Source organism: Trachypithecus francoisi, unplaced genomic scaffold, assembly GCF_009764315.1.
Source record: "Trachypithecus francoisi isolate TF-2019V2 unplaced genomic scaffold, Tfra_2.0 Lachesis_group9, whole genome shotgun sequence".
In the NCBI taxonomy this organism is placed as follows: domain Eukaryota; kingdom Metazoa; phylum Chordata; class Mammalia; order Primates; family Cercopithecidae; genus Trachypithecus; species Trachypithecus francoisi.
Window position 1 is genome coordinate 21,596,159 of NW_022681474.1, and position 19,531 is coordinate 21,615,689.

Sequence of the window (19,531 nt, forward strand, 5' to 3'; positions counted from 1 at the left end):
GTTTGGCACTCAGACTGAGAACGCTTAAAGTGCACGACAAGAGGGAACATGATCTCCTCCCTGGAGTGATCAGAGGCTGGAACCCAACAACATTCTCAATTGCTGAAAACTTAACTTCCATCCCTGCTCTGTCATCTTAGCCTCATTGGTCAGTGGAGCGCCAGCTCCATCCCAGGCAGAGTCAGTCAGGGGATGGGGCCGATTCCAATATTTTCAGTTGTAGCTATGTGACACAGCTCTGATCCTACCCACCACTCAGCGTCCTAACAGGATGTATTGGTGTCACCACTCTGTGTCATGGTTTTCATAGAACTCTGGAGACAGCCAAATCCCTCTCTTGAAGGCCAGTAAAACAAGAGGCAGAATTGAACAAATTTACCCTTACCTCTCAAGGCCTAAAAGTGAATTCCTGATTACCAGTTGCCTCTCAATCCTGCCACTCCTGCATACCTCCCTATCTCAGCAAATGACAGTTTATGTCTAGCTGCTTATTCCATATTAACAAATCTGATTTATATTAACAAACTCAGTTTAGAACCCACTCCTCATTGCCTTCACCACTTCCCCCTTGGTCCAAGCAACCAGTGTCTATGCATGGATTATTGCAATTGCTTTTTAAATGATCTCTCTGCTCCTACCCTTGTGCGCTATATTCTTTTTTTTTTTTTTTTTTTTTTTTTTTTTTGAGACGGAGTCTCGCTCTGTCGCCCGGACTGGAGTGCAGTGGCCAGATCTCAGCTCACTGCAAGCTCTGCCTCCTGGGTTTACGCCATTCTCCTGCCTCAGCCTCCCGAGTAGCTGGGACTACAGGCGCCAGCCACCTCGCCCGGCTAGTTTTTGTATTTTTAGTAGAGACGGGGTTTCAGCGTATTAGCCAGGATGGTCTCGATCTCCTGACCTCGTGATCCGCCCGTCTCGGCCTCCCAAAGTGCTGGGATTACAGGCTTGAGCCACCGCGCCCGGCCTAGTGCACTATATTCTGAAAACAGTAGCCCACATGTTCCTTTTCAAACTTAGATGAGATTAGGTCATTCTATTGTCAGAATTCCTATGACTCTATCTCATTCAGAGCAAATCTCAAACTAATGATAGCTTCCAAGAAATAAATGAATAACCCCTTATACCTCTTGAATTCACCTTTCACAGTGTATATCTCATTCACTTTTCCCTACTACAAAGGCTTCTTAGCTAATTCTTAAGCGCTTCAGCCAATTTATGGTGTATTAGTCCATTCTCACACTGCTAATAAAGATATACCCGAGACTGGGTAATTTATAAAGAAAGGTGGTTTAATTGACTCAGTTCTACATGGCTAGGAAGGCCTCACAATCATGGCAGAAGGTGAAGGAGGAGCAAAGTCACATCTTACATGGTGCAGGCAAAGAGAGTGTGTGCAGGGGAACTCCCCTTTATAAAACCATCAAATCTTGTAAGACTTATTCACTTTCACAAAAACAGTGTAGGGTGATTCAGTTACCTCTCAATGGGTCCTCCCGTGATATGTGGGAATTATGGGAGCTATAATTCAAGATGAGATTTGGGTAGGGACACAGCCAAACCGTATCATATGGTTAGGACTTTTCTATCTGCTTTTCCCTGTTCCTGGAACAGGTTTCCTACAGATGTCTCTCTGACTCCCTCCCTTACTTCCTTCTGGTCTCTGCCAGAGTTTCTTCAGGGAAGCCTCCTCTGAACACACACACACACACACACACACACAGTTTCTTATCTGGCATTTTCTATTATTCTATTTCTATTCCTGGCGTTATTTTTCTCCATAACATGTATCACCCTTATAGTTAAATTTATATTTTCCCCCATATTGATGTTAGTTGCATGAGAGAAGATGTATTACCTCTTCACTATTTCATCTCCAACACCTACAACAGTATCTGACACATATTAGTACTCAACAAATATTTGTTGGATGGATAAGTAGATAGAGGAATGTCAGTAATTTTAGGTGTTTTATGTACTCTTGTTATGTATTTTAGTTTAGTTTTAATATTATTGCTAAAACGTTAAATATTTCTATGTGCCAGATACTATATTATATATCAGTCAGCTTTTGTTGAAAGCCAGGTCTCAGTAGCTTATGACTGCATTTATTTCTTGCTCTCAAGCATGTGGGTTAGCATAGAGAATAAGAGTAAAGACACAGATAGACAGACAGACAGATCCTAATCATAGCTCTATGTAATTTTATGTAGCTCTTAGCTATGTATCTCTGTTTCACGTGGTCCTATCTCTCTGAGACCCTGGCTAAAAGACCAATTCCCTATTTGACACATTTCGTGGAGGATGGGAAAAAAAGTGTATTTGAAATTTCAATTGGGACATGGTATACATCTCATTGTGTCTGTTCATGTTCATTATCCATTGATCAGATCCCAACAATGGGGCAGAGAAATATTTTCCACCTCCAGGGAGCTCAGCAAGGGTAGGAGAGATAGAAAATCTTTACAAGAAAGGGAGGTGGTATGTAGGGACAATATAACAACTGGTCACTCATGCGTATTTTATCTTACGTAATCTTACAATGTTTAAAGAGTCTAGAAGAGTGCCTGGTCCAACCTGGTGAATAGATGTTGTATATGGAGTAGGATTAATGCCTTTATTATACGAATTTTATGGAGGAAATTGAAAAGGAGATAACCTGCTCAAGGGTACCTAGCTGTAAAGTGGCAGAACACAGTGACTGCCTCTTAGGACCATAGTGTTTACCACTAGTATTACACTGCTCATCAAACCTGCAAGGAAGAGGCTACAATCTCCAATTTACAGATATGAAACATTAAACTTAAAGAGCGTAAGTAGCCTGGATGAGAATATAAAATTAGGGATTGGATTGTGATTTTACCTAAGCTGGTCTGATTTCAATGGCCAGGGCTTTCCCCACATTGCCCCCAAATCTGAGATTAGAGAGAATCACTGTGACCTCAGAGGCAGAAGAGACCAAAAAAAGAACACAGAAAAGAAACATGAGTCACCATTGAAATTGTTGTTGCCCTGATTATCCTGCTAAATCTATTCTGTGGCTCACAGTTCCAAGGAGAGGTAAAACAGCTACTAGAGGCACAGACACAGATGTGAAATATCAGTTACAGAGTGTTAGTCCCAATTTGCTGTTTCATGTTTCGGAATAAAAATAAAAAACTTTAAAAACTGTATGAGCTGTGTGTTTTTTGCGTTGGCTTTATAACAAAATAAACTATGGGTCTAAACCACAAGCCTTGTTGAATCCTTAGGTTTGATAAAGGAATTTGATGTAATCTTGCCATAAGATGAAACAAAAATAAAAATTGGGCTCTTCACAAAAAATGTTACTCTTGATGCTTTCCAGTCTTTTTTTTTTTTTTCTTTCATGGCATCATGTTATATGAAGTAAGAATCATGCTTGTAACTTCACTTAGGGCATTGATTTCCTTTCAATATTAACTGATTATTTGTTTATAGCATGGTTCTTCCTTGGCCAATAAAACAAAGCAAAATAAATAAAAACTCAAAGTCACATACACACAAACCAAAATGTTGACCTACTCCCCAAAATGTGGGTTTCTGTCTTACCTACAACTTTTATTTTATAGAAAATAACTGAGCAGTAGATTATTTTACTTTTCTTTGTTACTTCAAAATCAACCTTTTCCCCTCATGCCTTCCTTGTAATTTTAATTAAAGCAGTGTTCTCCAGCAAGCTGGGCTTGAATTTCCAGTCATCTTTGACATTCTTCTTAAACTTGTTCGGTTGCAATTTCCACTGACTACAACTGCAAGATATTTCTCAGACCTGCTTTTTTCCATTACTCTGATTCAAGACAGTGTTGACTTGAATGAAAAGCAAATATTAGACTAAATGTTATTAATTTTCCCCAATAGTTTTTATGCCCTTAACTGAGTTTATTTTCACTTTGTCTTAAAACATCATTTGCTCTTCCAAGTCTTCTCTCTCATATTCTAAGCTATAGATGTTTCTAATTTAATTTTCAACTCTTTCTCAATCATGAATTATACCTGCTTTGTTTCAATACTTTTATAATATTGTTAATTTATTTTTCCTACTTTATTAAGATATAATTGGCAAAATGGTATGTTTTGACATGTCTGTATATTATGAAATAGTTACCATAATCAAACTATTAATAATTAACACATCTCTAACCTCATATAGTTACTCATCCTCTGTGTGTGTGGTAAGTGAACTTGACCAGGTGTGGTGGCTCACGCATGTAAACATAGAACTTTGGGAGACTGAGGCGGGTGGATCACCTAAGGTCGGGAGTTCAACACCAGCCCGGTCGATGTGGTGAAACACGGTCTCTACTAAAAATACAAAAGTTAGCCAGGCATGGTGGCAGACACCTATAATTCCAGCTACTTAGGAGGCTGAAGCAGGAGTATTGCTTGAACCTGGGATGCGGAGATTGTAGTGGGCCAAGATTGCGCTACTACACTCCAGCCTGGGTGACAGAGCAAGACTCTGAAAAAAAAAAAAAAAGAAAAAAGAAAAAAATAAAAGCACTTAAAATCTACTCTCAGCAAATTTCAAGTGTACGATATCTTACCAGAAGTTACTCTTCTGATAACTGAAAGTTTGTACCATTTTACCAACGTATCTCCGTTTCCTTCATCTCTCAACCTCTGCTAACTACCTCTCTACTCTCTTCTGAGTTCATCTTTTAGATTCCTTTTACATGTGCAGTGATGCAGTATTTGTCTTCTGTGTCTGTCTTATTTCACTTAGTGTAATGGACATGGCATTATTCTAATTTCATAATGACAGGATTTCTTTTTTTTTTAAAGCTGCATAATGTTCCAATGTACATATATATCACATTTTCTTTATCCATTCATCTATCTCCATACATGTAAATTGTTTCCCTATTGTGGCTCTTGTGAATCATGCTGCAGTGAACATGGGAGTTCATTGAAGTCCAGATATCTCTTTGAAATAGTGATTTTTATTGCCCCGGATATACACGCAGAATTGGAATTGCTGGATCATGTGGATAGTTACATTTTTAATTTTTGGAGCAACCTCCATACTGTTTTTCATAATGGCTGTATCAGTTTACATTCCTACCAACATGTATGAGTGTTCCCTTTTCTCCACATCTTCACCAACACTGGCTATCTTTTAACTTTTGATAATAGACATCCTAACAGATGAGAATTAGTATCTTATCGTAATTTTGATTTGCATTTTTCTGATCATTACTGATAGTGAGTGCCTTTTCATATACCTGTTGTCTATGTCTTCTTTGGATAAAAAGTCTATTCAGGTGTTTTGCCCCTCTTAAAATTTGATTATTTGTTGTTGTTTTTTGTTTTGTTTGTTTTTGCTGTTGTATAAGTTTCTTACGTAGTTTGATATTAGCTCCTTATCTGTTACATGGTTTGGCAATACTTTCTCACATTGTGATTTTGTACATGATGTAAGATAAGAGCCCAATTTCATTTTGCTTTGCATGTGGATATCCATTTCTTTAACACTGCTTATTGAAGGATTATTTTTCCCATTGTGTATTCTTGTCATTTTTCTTATAGATTACTTGACTGTATATGTGTAGGCTTATTTCTGTGCTTTCTGTTTTGCTCCATTGGTCCATGTTTCTGCTTTTATGAAAGTACCATGCTGTTTTGATTACTATAACATTGTAATATAATTTGAAAGCAGGAAGTATGCTGCCATCAGTTTTTTTCTTCTTGTTCAAAATTGCTTTATCTAGTTGAAATCTTTTGTTTTCTTTTGTATTCTGTATGAATTTTTGTCTTAGAGACAAAGATTTGAGGATCTTAGAGGAAAAGCTTTTAGCTTAGAGGAAAAGCCTTTAGCTTTTTACCATTGAGTGTGATGTTAACTTTGGGCTTGTATAGAGGTTCACTTTTACCCACATCCTCCCAATACTTGTTAAAAGCTTTAAGACTGTTACTGTATTGAGGAGCATTTCTTCTATTCCTAATTTGTTTGGAGTTTTTATCATGAAAGGATGTTAAATATTGTCAAATGCCTTTTCTACATTTTTTTACCTGATCATAAGATTTTAAGCCTTCATTCTGTTAATGTTATGTATCACATTTATTAATTTTCATGTGTTGATCCATCTTTATGTCCCAGGGATAAATTTCACTTGGTCATGATATATGATTCTTTTACACTGTTGTTGAAATCAGCTTGCTAGTATTTTGCTGAGGATTTTTGCATCTATATTCATCAGTCATATTGGCCTGTGATTTTCTGTCCTTGTAGTCTCCTTTTCTAGCTTGGAATCAGGCTAATCATAAAAAATGAGTTTGAAAGTGTTTCTGCCTCTTCAGTTTTTGGAAGAGTTCGATGAGGATTGGTATGAATTCTTTAAATATTTGGTGAAATTTACCTGTGAATCCATCAGGCCCTGAACTTTTCTTTGGTGGGAGATTTTTGGTTACTTATTCAGTCTCATTACTCATAATTCCATCTGTTTAGATTTTTTATTTCTCCTTGATTCCATCTTGGTAGGTTGTATGTTTCTAGGAATTTATCCATTTCTTTAATGCTATTCAATTTCTTGGAGCATAATTGTTCATAGCAGTCTTGTATGATCCTTAGTATTTCTGTGGCATCAGTTGTAATGTCTCATTCTGATTTTATTTATTTGGGTCTTCTGTTTTTCTTATACCTAAAGGGTTGTTAATATTATCTTTTCAAAAAATTAATTTTTAGTTTCATTGATCATTTTTTAAATTTTTATCTTCATTGTAATTATTTTTGCTCTGATCTTTATTAGTTCCTTCTTTCTGTTAACTTGGAGCTTAGTTTATTCTTTTTCAAGTTCCTTGAGGTATAAAGATAAATGTTTTATTTGAGATTTTTAAATTTCTGTATTTTTTTTTATTTCTTAGGTATTTTATACTACAAACTTTCCTCTTAGAATTGCTATTGTTGTATCCCATAAGTTTTAGTATGTTGTGTTTCCATTTTCATTTATCTCAGATTTTTTATTTCACTTTGATTTCTTCTTTGATCTATTGGTTTTTAAGGAGTGTGTTGTTTTAATTACCATGTTTGTGAATTTTCCAACTTTCCCCTGTCTTTAATTTCTAGTTTCATACCATTGTGGCTAGAAAAGGTGCTGGATATGATTTCAAACTTCCTTATTTGTTAATGCTTGTTTTGTGACCTAACATATTATCTATCCTGGAGAATGTTCTGTGTGCTCTTGAGAAGGTGTATTCTGCTGCTGTTAAATGAAATTTTTTGTACATTATTATTAGGTCAATTTGCTCTAAAGTATCATTTAAGTTCAATGTTTCTTAATTGATTTTCTGTCTGTATGATCTATCCATTGTTGGAAGTGGGACATTGAAGTCTTTTACTATTACTGTTTTGCTGTCTCTTTCTCCCTTCAGATTTATTAATATTTGCTATATATTTGGGTTCTCTCATGTTGAGTACATATGTATTTACAATTATATCCTCTTGATTAGTTGACTGCTATATATTTATGTAATGACTTTTTTGTCTCCTTTTACCATTTTTGACTTAAAGTATATTTTGTCTTATGTAAGTCTAGCTTCCTGTGCTCTTTTTGGGTTTGCATTTGCATAGGATGTGTTTTTCGTTCTTTGACTTTCTGTATATCTGTCTTTAAAGTCGAAGTGAGACTCTTGTAGGCAGCACATTGTTAGATCTTGCTTTTTTTTTCTCTTAATACATTAAGACATTCTATGTCTTTTGATTATACAGTGTAATTTACTTACACATAAAGTAATTCTTAATAGGTAAGGACTTACTATAGCCATTTAAAAAATTCCTTTCTAGCTGTTTCATAGATCTTTTGTTTCCTTCTTTCTCTCTTGCTATCTTCCATTGTGATGTGATAATTTTCTGTAGTGGTATGCTTTGATTGCTTTCTCTTTACCTTTTGGGTATTTACTATAGGTTTTTGCTATGTGTTTAACGTAAGACTTACAAAAGCCAGCTTATAGTTACAGCAATTCATTTTAAGCTGATAAAAACTTAATTTTAATTCCATACAAAAACCCTATGTTTTCCCACCCCAACATTTATGTTTTTGATTTCACAGTTTACATCTTTTTACATTTATAATATTTAATAACTCTAAATTCAGAATACAGAATACACACTAGTACTGTAATGATAATATGTAAATCACTTATAACTCTAAATGCTAAAAGATAAATGTTGAAAATAACTGTAACTTCAGTAATTTGTTAATGGATATGCAATATATAAAGAAATTCTTATTTTTAATCCATTAGACAACATTAACATTTCCAGGGATGGTAGGAACTTAGCCATGTAATACATTTCTGTGGTTCTTTGTGTAACTGTACAATGATGCTATTACCTGAGGAGACAATCGTGAGGAATGATGACAGAGTTAAAGAGATTTCCTTATATCTTGAATCAGATCTTTAGATTAGGAATTATTCTGAGACATTTATATTAAAAAGTGTGTATCTCAAAAGAAGTATTTGCTTTTCATTATTCTTTCTGTCCTTCATTAGAAAGGCCAGAAGTATATTTTCTTTAGCTGAACACACATGACAAGAATTTTCTTTCTTGCACTAAGGATTAATGGTGAGATAATTGGTTTATTTAGAAAAATAAAACATTGACTACATCACAAAATACTGTCTGCAAATTAAAAAATAATTTATATGCTTTTTATTCTCTTCTAAAATTTCAGATTTCAGCATCCGAATTAGAATTGCTAGTTACTAAAATGATTAGTTATTAGAATGTAACTATTATATGAATATCCATGTTTAAGGTATTTTTTATTTTTATTTTTATTTTTATTTTATTTTATTTTTTATTATACTTTAAGTTCTAGGGTACATGTGCATAACGTGCAGGTTTGTTACATATGTATACTTGTGCCATGTTGGTGTGCTGCACCCGTCAACTCGTCAGCACCCATCCATTCATCATTTATATCATGTATAACACCCCATTGCAATCCCTCCCCCCTCCCCCCTCCCCATGATAGGCCCCAGTATGTGATGTTCCCCTTCCCGAGTCCAAGTGATCTCATTGTTCAGTTCCCACCTATGAGTGAGAACATGCGGTGTTTGGTTTTCTCTTCTTGTGTTAGTTTGCTAAGAATGATGGATTCCAGCTGCATCCATGTCCCTACAAAGGACGCAAACTCATCCTTTTTGATGGCTGCATAGTATTCCATGGTGTATATGTGCCACATTTTCTTAATCCAGTCTGTCACGGACATTTGGGTTGATTCCAAGTCTTTGCTATTGTGAATAGTGCCGCAATAAACATACATGTGCATGTGTCTTTGTAGTAGAATAATTTATAATCCTTTGGGTATATACCCAGTAGTGGGATGGCTGGGTCATATGGTACATCTAGTTCTAGATCCTTGAGGAATCGCCATACTGTTTTCCATAATGGTTGAACTAGTTTACAATCCCACCAACAGTGTAAAAGTGTTCCTATTTCTCCACATCCTCTCCAGCACCTGTTGTTTCCTGATTTTTTAATGATTGCTGTTCTAACTGGTGTGAGATGGTATCTCATTGTGGTTTTGATTTGCATTTCTCTGATGGCGAGTGATGATGAGCATTTTTTCATGTGTCTGTTGGCTGTATGAATGTCTTCTTTTGAGAAATGTCTGTTCATATCCTTTGCCCACTTTTTGATGGGGTTGTTTGTTTTTTCTTGTATATTTGTTTGAGTTCTTTGTAGATTCTGGATATTAGCCCTTTGTCTGATGAGTAGATTGCAAAAATTATCTCCCATTCTGTAGGTTGCCTGTTCACTCTGATGGTAGTTTCTTTTGCTGTGCAAAAGCTCTTTAGTTTAATTAGATCCCATTTGTCAATTTTGGCTTTTGCTGCCGTTGCTTTTGGTGTTTTAGACATGAAGTCCTTGCCCATGCCTATGTCCTGAATGGTACTACCTAGATTTTCTTCTAGGGTTTTTATGGTATTAGGTCTAACATTTAAGTCTCTAATCCATCTTGAATTAATCTTCATATAAGGGGTAAGGAAAGGATCCAGTTTCAGCTTTCTACTTATGGCTAGCCAATTTTCCCAGCACCATTTATTGAATAGGGAATCCTTTCCCCATTTCTTGTTTCTCTCAGGTTTGTCAAAGATCAGATGGCTGTAGATGTGTGGTATTATTTCTGAGGACTCTGTTCTGTTCCATTGGTCTATATCTCTGTTTTGGTACCACTACCATGTTGTTTTGGTTGCTGTAGCCTTGTAGTATAGTTTGAAGTCAGGTAGCGTGATGCCTCCAGCTTTGTCCTTTTGACTTAGGATTGTCTTGGCAATGCGGGCTCTTTTTTGGTTCCATATGAACTTTAAAGCTGTTTTTTCCAATTCTGTGAAGAAAGTCATTGGTAGCTTAATGGGGATGGCATTGAATCTATAAATCACCTTGGGCAGTATGGCCATTTTCACGATATTGATTCTTCCTATCCATGAGCATGGTATGTTCTTCCATTTGTTTGTGTCCTCTTTGATTTCACTGAGCAGTGGTTTGTAGTTCTCCTTGAAGAGGTCCTTTACATCCCTTGTAAGTTGGATTCCTAGGTATTTTATTCTCTTTGAGGCAATTGTGAATGGAAGTTCATTCCTGATTTGGCTCTCTGCTTGTCTGTTACTGGTGTATAAGAATGCTTGTGATTTTTGCACATTAATTTTGTATCCTGAGACTTTGCTGAAGTTGCTTATCAGCTTAAGGAGATTTTGGGCTAAGACGATGGGGTTTTCTAAATATACAATCTGCAAACAGGGACAATTTGACTTCTTCTTTTCCTAACTGGATACCCTTGATTTCTTTCTGTTGCCTGATTGCCCTAGCCAGAACTTCCAACACTATGTTGAATAGGAGTGGTGAGAGAGGGCATCCCTGTCTTGTGCCAGTTTTCAAAGGGAATTTTTCCAGTTTTTGCCCATTCAGTATGATATTAGCTGTGGGTTTGTCATAAATAGCTCTTATTATTTTGAGGTACGTTCCATCAATACCGAATTTATTGAGCGTTTTTAGCATGAAGGGCTGTTGAATTTTGTCAAAAGCCTTTTCTGCATCTATTGAGATAATCATGTGGTTCTTGTCTTTGGTTCTGTTTATATGCTGGATTACATTTATTGATTTGCGAATGTTGAGCCAACCTTGCATCCCAGGGATGAAGCCCACTTGATCATGGTGGATAAGCTGTTTGATGTGCTGCTGAATCCGGTTTGCCAGTATTTTATTGAGAATTTTTGCATCGATGTTCATCAGGGATATTGGTCTAAAATTCTCTTTTTTGTGTGTCCCTGCCAGGCTTTGTTATGAGGATGATGTTGGCCTCATAAAATGAGTTAGGGAGGATTCCCTCTTTTTCTATTGATTGGAATAGTTTCAGAAGGAATGGTACCAGCTCCTCCTTGTACGTCTGGTAGAATTCAGCTGTGAATCCATCTGGTCCTGGACTTTTTTTGGTGGGTAGGCTATTGTTGCCTCAATTTCAGAGCCTGCTATTGGTCTATTCAGGGATTCAACTTCTTCCTGGTTTAGTCTTGGGAGAGTGTAAGTGTCCAGGAAATTATCCATTTCTTCTAGATTTTCTAGTTGATTTGCGTAGAGGCATTTATAGTATTCTCTGATGGTAGTTTGTATTTCTGTGGGGTCGGTGGTGATATCCCCTTTATCATTTTTTATTGCGTCTATTTGATTCCTCTCTCTTTTCTTCTTTATTAGTCTTGCTAGCGGTCTGTCAATTTTGTTGATCTTTTCAAAAAACCAACTCCTGGATTCATTGATTTTTTCGAGGGTTTTTTCTGTCTCTGTCTCCTTCAGTTCTGCTCTGATCTTCGTCATTTCTTGCCTTCTGCTAGCTTTTGAATGTGTTTGCTCTTGCCTCTCTAGTTCTTTTAATTGTGATGTTAGAGTGTCAATTTTAGATCTTTCCTGCTTTCTCTTGTGGGCATTTAGTGCTATAAATTTCCCTCTATACACTGCTTTAAATGTGTCCCAGAGATTCTGGTATGTTGTATCTTTGTTCTCATTGGTTTCAAAGAACATCTTTATTTCTGCCTTCATTTCGTTATGTTCCCAGTAGTCATTCAGGAGCAGGTTGTTCAGTTTCTATGTAGTTGAGCGGTTTTGATTGAGTTTCTTAGTCCTGAGTTCTAGTTTGATTGCACTGTGGTCTGAGAGACAGTTTGTTATAATTTCTGTTCTTTTACATTTGCTGAGGAATGCTTTCCTTCCAATTATGTGGTCAATTTTGGAATAAGTGCGATGTGGTGCTGAGAAGAATGTATATTCTGTTGATTTGGGGTGGAGAGTTGTATAGATGTCTATTAGGTCCGCTTTGTGCAGAGATGAGTTCAATTCCTGGATATCCTTGTTAACTTCCTGTCTCGTTGATCTGTCTAATGTTGACAGTGGAGTGTTGAAGTCTCCCATTATTATTGTATGGGAGTCTAAGTCTCTTTGTAAGTCTCTAAGGACTTGCTTTATGAATGTGGGTGCTCCTGTATTGGGTGCATATATATTTAGGAGAGTTAGCTCTTCCTGTTGAATTGATCCCTTTACCATTATGTAATGGCCTTCTTTGTCTCTTTTGATCTTTGATGGTTTAAAGTCTGTTTTATCAGAGACTAGGATTGCAACCCCTGCTTTTTTTTGTTCTCCATTTGCTTGGTAGATCTTCCTCCATCCCTTTATTTTGAGCCTATGTATGTCTCTGCATGTGAGATGGGTCTCCTGAATACAGCAGACTGATGGGTCTTGACTCTTTATCCAGTTTGCCAGTCTCTGTCTTTTAATTGGAGCAGTTAGTCCATTAACATTTAAGGTTAATATTGTTATGTGTGAACTTGATCCTGCCATTATGATATTAACTGGTTATTTTGCTCATTAGTTGATGCAGTTTCTTCCTAGCCTCGATGGTCTGTACATTTTGGCATGTTTTTGCAATGGCTGGTACCGGTTGTTCCTTTTCATGTTTAGGGCTTCCTTCAGGGTCTCTTGTAAGGCAGGCCTGGTGGTGACAAAATCTCTAAGCATTTGCTTATCTGTAAAGGATTTTATTTCTCCTTCACTTATGAAACTTAGTTTGGCTGGATATGAAATTCTGGGTTTAAAATTCTTTTCTTCAAGAACGTTGAATATTGGCCCCCACTTTCTTCTGGATTGTAGAGTTTCTGCTGAGAGATCTGCTGTTAGTCTGATGGGCTTCCCTTTGTTGGTAACCCGACCTTTCTCTCTGGCTGCCCTTAAGATTTTTTCCTTCATTTCAACTTTGGTGAATCCGGCAATTATGTGTCTTGGAGTTGCTCTTCTGGAGGAGTATCTTTGTGGCGTTTTCTGTATTTCCTGAATTTGAATGTTGGCCTGCCCTACTAGGTTGGGGAAGTTCTCCTGGATGATATCCTGAAGAGTGTTTTCCAAGTTGGTTCCATTTTCCCCCTCACTTTCAAGCACCCCAATCAGACGTAGATTTGGTCTTTTTCCATAATCCCATACTTCTTGCAGGCTTTGTTCATTTCTTTTTCTTCTTTTTTCTTTAGGTTTCTCTTCTCGCTTCATTTCATTCATTTAATCCTCAATCGCTGATACTCTTTCTTCCAGTTGATCGAGTCGGTTACTGAAGCTTGTGCATTTGTCACGTATTTCTCGTGTCATGGTTTTCATCTCTGTCATTTCGTTTATGACCTTCTCTGCATTAATTAGTCTAGCTGTCAATTCTTCCACTCTTTTTTCAAGATTTTTAGTTTCTTTGTGCTGGGTACGTAATTCCTCCTTTAGCTCTGAGAAGTTTGATGGACTGAAGCCTTCTTCTCTCATCTCATCAAAGTCATTCTCTGACCAGCTTTGATCCGTTGCTGGCGATGGGCTGCGCTCCTTTGCAGGGGGAGATGCGCTTTTATTTTTTGAATTTCCAGCTTTTCTGCCCTGCTTTTTCCCCATCTTTGTGGTTTTATCTGTCTCTGGTCTTTGATGATGGTGACGTACTGATGGAGTTTTGGTATAGGTGTCCTTCCTGTTTGATAGTTTTCCTTCTGACAGTCAGGACCCTCAGCTGTAGGTCTGTTGGAGATTGCTTGAGGTCCACTCCAGACCCTGTTTGCCTGGGTATCAGCAGCAGAGGTTGCAGAAGATAGAATATTGCTGAACAGCGAGTGTACCTGTCTGATTCTTCCTTTGGAAGCTTTCTCTCAGGGGTGTACTCCACCCTGTGAGGTGTGGGGTGTCAGACTGCCCCTAGTGGGGGATGCCTCCCAGCTAGGCTACTCAGGGGTCAGGGACCCACCTGAGCAGGCAATCTGTCCGTTCTCAGATCTCAACCTCCTCTTTGGGAGATCCACTGCTCTCCCCAGAGCTGTCAGACAGTCGTTTGCCTCTGCTTAGGCCCCCGCTGCTTCCCCTGTTGATCTTCAGCTGTGCCCTGTCCCCAGAGGTGGAGTCTACAGTGACAGGCAGGCTTCCTTGAGCTGCTGTGAGCTCCACCCAGTTCGAGCTTCCCAGCGGCTTTGTTTACCTACTTAAGCCTCAGCAATCGCGGACGCCCCTCCCCCAGCCTCGCTGCTGCCTTGTGGAGAGATCGCCGCAGACTGCTGTGTTAGCAATGAGGGAGCCTCCGTGGGTGTGGAACCCTCCCGGCCAGGTGTGGGATATATTCTGCTGGTGTGCCCATTTGTTTAAAGCCCAGTATTGGGGTGGGAGTTACCCGATTTTCCAGGTGTTGTGTGTCTCAGTTCCCCTGGCTAGGAAAAGGGATTCCCTTTCCCCTTGCGCTTCCCAGGTGAGGCGATGCCTCGCCCTGCTTCAGCTCTCGCTGGTCCGGCTGCAGCAGCTGACCAGCACCGATTGTCCGGCACTCCGTAGTGAGATGTCCCCAGTACCTCAGTTGAAAATGCAGAAATCACCGGTCTGTGTCGCTTGCGCTGGAAGTCGGAGACTGGAGCTGTTCCTATTTGGCCATCTTGCTCCGCCCCTTAAGGTATTATTAGTATTTTATTTTCTCCAGGTTAACTGTTACTAAAGCAGTGGCACATTGTACAACTGATGATACCTTAAAATTGATAAAATATGATGACTATTTTAAGGACGCGTAACATAATTTTTATGTCCTCCCCCACCCCTCACACATTGAATGTGTTGTGTTGTTGTTGTTGTTGAACTGAGTTGATTACATTTTTGGCATTCCTCTCATAAGCCTCACTGTCTCACCAGCTTTATTTACAAATGGTGTTCAAGTCTTTATTCTGCAGAGATGAATGTTTGTTTCAGTGTGAATCAAAAAGCAAGGGGAACAGTGTAAATACTATTGGCTTTACTTTTAAGATATCACCTGCAGCTTTTCATCTTCTAATATGCTTCTAATATTTGTCTCAGAATAATAAATTACATGAAAGCACTGTGTTTTGAAATATGCCTTTCTTTTGTACTTTCTCAAGGAGGTATAGACTCAGAAGAAAATACCAAGTTATTGGAAAGTTTTGCAGTTTAAGATTTCAGGACAAAAATAAAGAAATTTGAACCTTGGTGATTGCAATCTTAAATTTTTTGGTTTTAGCTTCTTTGGTGTCATCTGTAAAGTGATTTCGCATATACATAGGAAAGAAAAATTTGGCCAAGGACTGTGATATGTTCAATTAGCAGTTTTATTGTGTTCCTAGAAAATAAAATTGGACAAATTATTCTCTTAAGCTATTATAAGTTAAAACTTTTACATTGTTTTACATTCTCTCTTAATTGAGAGAAATGCTAAATATTAAACGTGGAGAAAGTTGTCTAAATGGTTAGTTTTCAGCTTAGAAATTTTCCATCTGATACTTCAGTCATTTGTAGTCACATTCAAATATAGTAGAATACCTGTAAAGATGGAAAATGTCATTTAATCTTTGTTATAAAGCAAAAGTATTCCAAAAATTGTTGATTGGCTACCAGAGACAGAAAAAAAAATTTGCAAGTTTGTGGCAAACAGCTATAGCACAGTTGTTATAATCATATCCAAAGAATAGCTATGCTTTCATAAAACCTTTTCTCCTAGAAAGTAGATCTAACACAGACACTTCAATACAATCATACTACACATAATTCTTTCAGCTTATGGATATAACTCTAAGTTATTATACTAAGTGAAATAGAAGAAAGGTATGATATTTCCCAAAAGCTATAGATATTTAAAAATTTTAAATTTTCTAAAGAGACTGTTTAAGCTTCAAGTGTGCTTTTATATTTTTACATTAAATATATTTCTTCACTCCAAAAGTCACAGGGAAAACATACATTGTTACCTACAGATAGACATAAAGTACAGTGATTCATATTGGTTAAGCAATTCAGTGATAGTATGGCTAAAGTTGGTAACAATTTATCAAGGACTAGGGATGTTAAAATGTTGGTTTTATTTGCTTAATTATCAATGTGGGAATGACTGTTGGGGAGTGGGGGAGTCTAGTATAAAACAAGTTGGAAAATCTATTTTATCAGAGAGGTTATATTATTAGTGTAGCCTGAAATTTATCATATTTGTTACGGTGAATTCACAGAGTGAGGACTTAGAACATTGAGTCCCTCTGGAGCCTGAGACATCTACTTATGAAATCTTCCACATGACAGATGTGCAGGTAGTTTGGTTCCCCTGTGGCTCAGGGATGTGGAAGATCAGATCAAACCACACTAATCTCTGCTTCTTAGTGAGTGCAAACTTCAGTCATATGCATTTCATCTTTTCAATTTTTGTTTCATCTGCAAAGCTTTTAGTGTTCTTTGTTTACAGAGACTTAAATCTATCATTGCTACCAACTTTAGCCTTATTCTAAGCAATTATAGGTCAACAAAACCCTAAAAGCTTTGCAACAAGTTGACCACAATTCGTATATTGAAACCTTAATCCCCAATGAGATGGTATTTGGAAGTGGGGCCTTTGAGAGGTAATTTGGAGTAGATTAGGTCATGAGGATGGGGTTCTCATGATGGGATTAGTACTCCTATAAAAAGAGGATGAGACAGGAGCTCTTGCTCGCTCGCTCTCTCTCTCTCTCTCTCTTTTTTTCCATAGCATAGTCATTTCTAGCATCACCTGAGTTAAGAGTGTGATACTTTAGAAAATACTCTTCTAATTACTTGCAAAGTTAAATGACTTGACCTCATGTACCTAAACAATGTGGGAGGACCAGAGAGTCTGTCAGAAATCTTAGAGTCCTTGTCATGCCTTGGTCACAGATGAAGAATTGGCCTAACCATGTTTCTGGATTCTGTTTTACTTCCACGTCACAGAATCTATGAAATCAGCTGCAACTCCATCTTCCCAGTTACAACCACCACCAATTGCAAAGTTCAGCTCCAGAAGGAGAAACACTTTTCTCAGTTAGTCCTTTTAGTGCTCTTCTCTTCGATGCAAGACATTGGAGTTACTTGGTTTGTAAAATTTCCTCTCTCTCTCTCTCTCTCTCTCTCTCTCTCTCTCTCTCTCTCTCTCTCTCTCTCTCTCTCTCTCTCCTCTCTCCCTCTCTCCCTCTCCCTCTCCCCCTCTCCCTCTCCCCCTCTCCCTCTCCCCCTCTCCCTCTCTCCCTCTCCCTCTCTCTCCCTCTCCCTCTCCTCTCTCCCTCTCCCTCTCTCTCTCTCTCTCTCCCCTCTCTCTCCCTCTCTCTCCCTCTCTCCCCATCTCTCCCCTCTCTCCCTCTCCCCCAACAGACTGCTGGTTTTAGTAGCATGGAAGACCAGATAACCTAAAAACTGTAACACTATTTATTCCTAGAAATGTCAAATATAACATGCATTGATTTAAATGTCAAGCTGAGCTTAAAAGCGATAAATCTCCAGATGAGAGAAAAAAAAGAGGGTACTGAGAAATAGAATGGAAAGATAAAGCCAATGCCAGAGTTAGGGAGTAAGAGCATATGGGATGGACAAGGTGGAGAAAAATGGGAGAGGAGAGCCAGAAGTGAGTCAATTGCAAAACAACCACAATTAGGCTGATGACTCACTTCTCAACAGCAAGAACAGAAGTCAGAGGACAGATATAATTTTCAGAGTTCTGAAAGCTATTAATTGTTAGGCTAAAGCAAAGCAAAACTTTCAGGAAAGAGGTTTAAGATGGCATTCAAAGGATAACACACACACACACACACAAATATTATTTCACTCCAGCAGATTCTGCAGTTCAGACAAATGAACTATGTAAATGTGAATCTCAGAAACACACAAAATGAGCTAAACCAGGGATGTGATGAAAAATGGCAAACACGTGGATAAACCTAAATACACAAACAGATGGCAAGTACATAATGCAACTTGAATGTTTATATACTGCTGGGAAGTATGGAATTACTTCGGAAACCAGTTTGGCATTATCTCCTAAAGCTGAAATTGTACAGACCCTGTGACCAAGCAATTCTATTTCTAGATACATAAGGAGAAATGTACAAAATGAGAAAACAATCCCTTAGAAGAATCAACCCCAAAATCATTAATGGTAGAATGGCTAACTACAATATATTTTCATATAATAAAATATTAGACAGCATTCAGAATTACTGAATTATAATATACACATTAACATTAATGAATTAAAGTACTATCTTGAGGAAAATACCACATTGGATGTTAATAACACAGAAAACTTCCATTCATCTAAAGTTCAAAACCCAAATACCATTTCATTTAAAAAGGCCTGATGTTTATTATGTCACTATTATTAGAATTTAAAAATGTTTGACTGGGTACGTTGACTCATGCAAAATACCAAAGTGGCCCTTTAAAAATATGTATTTAAAATTATTTCTTTTTAAATTTTATCTTTTATTATATTTTAAGTTCTGGGATACATGTGCAGAACGTGCATGTTTGTTACATAGGTATACATGTGCCATGGTGGTTTGCTGCACCCACCAACCTGTAATCTAGGTTTGAAGCCCTGCATGCATTAGATATTTGTCCTAATGCTATCCCTCCCCTTGCCCTCCACCCACCACAGGCTCCGGTGTCCATGTGTTCTTATTGTTCAACCCCCACTGTGAGTGAGAACATGCGGTGTTTGGTTTTCTGTTCCTGTGTTAGTTTGCTGAGAATGATGGTTTCCAGCTTCATCCATGTCCCTGCAAAGGACATGAACTCATTCTTTTTTATGGCTGCATAGTATTCCATGGTGTATATGTGCCTCATTTTCTTTATCCAGTCTGTCATTTGTGGACATTTCGGTTAGTTCCAAGTCTTTGCTATTGTAAATAGTGCTGCAATAAACATATGTGTGCATGTATCTTTATAGTAGAATTATCTATAATCCTTTGGGTATATACCCAGTAATGAGATTACTGGGTCAAATGATATTTCTGGTTCCAGATCCTTGAGTAATCACCACACTGTCTTCCACAATGGTTGAACTAATTTACACTCCCACTAAAAATATTTCTTAATGTAAAAATTATATAACTTTTACAATCTCAATTTTCATAATTTCAATAATTAGGAAAATACAAATTAAAATGTCAAATGTCAAATGCAAGGATGTGGAGCAACAGGAATTCACATTAATTGCTGATAGAAATACCAAATTATATA

General features: G+C 37.6%; 1 protein-coding gene across 1 annotated transcript in view; it reads left to right on the forward strand.

The window, feature by feature from the left end:
* The window catches only part of MALRD1 (MAM and LDL receptor class A domain containing 1), a 702,910-nt gene that overhangs the window by 217,044 nt on the left and 466,335 nt on the right, over window positions 1-19,531 (forward strand).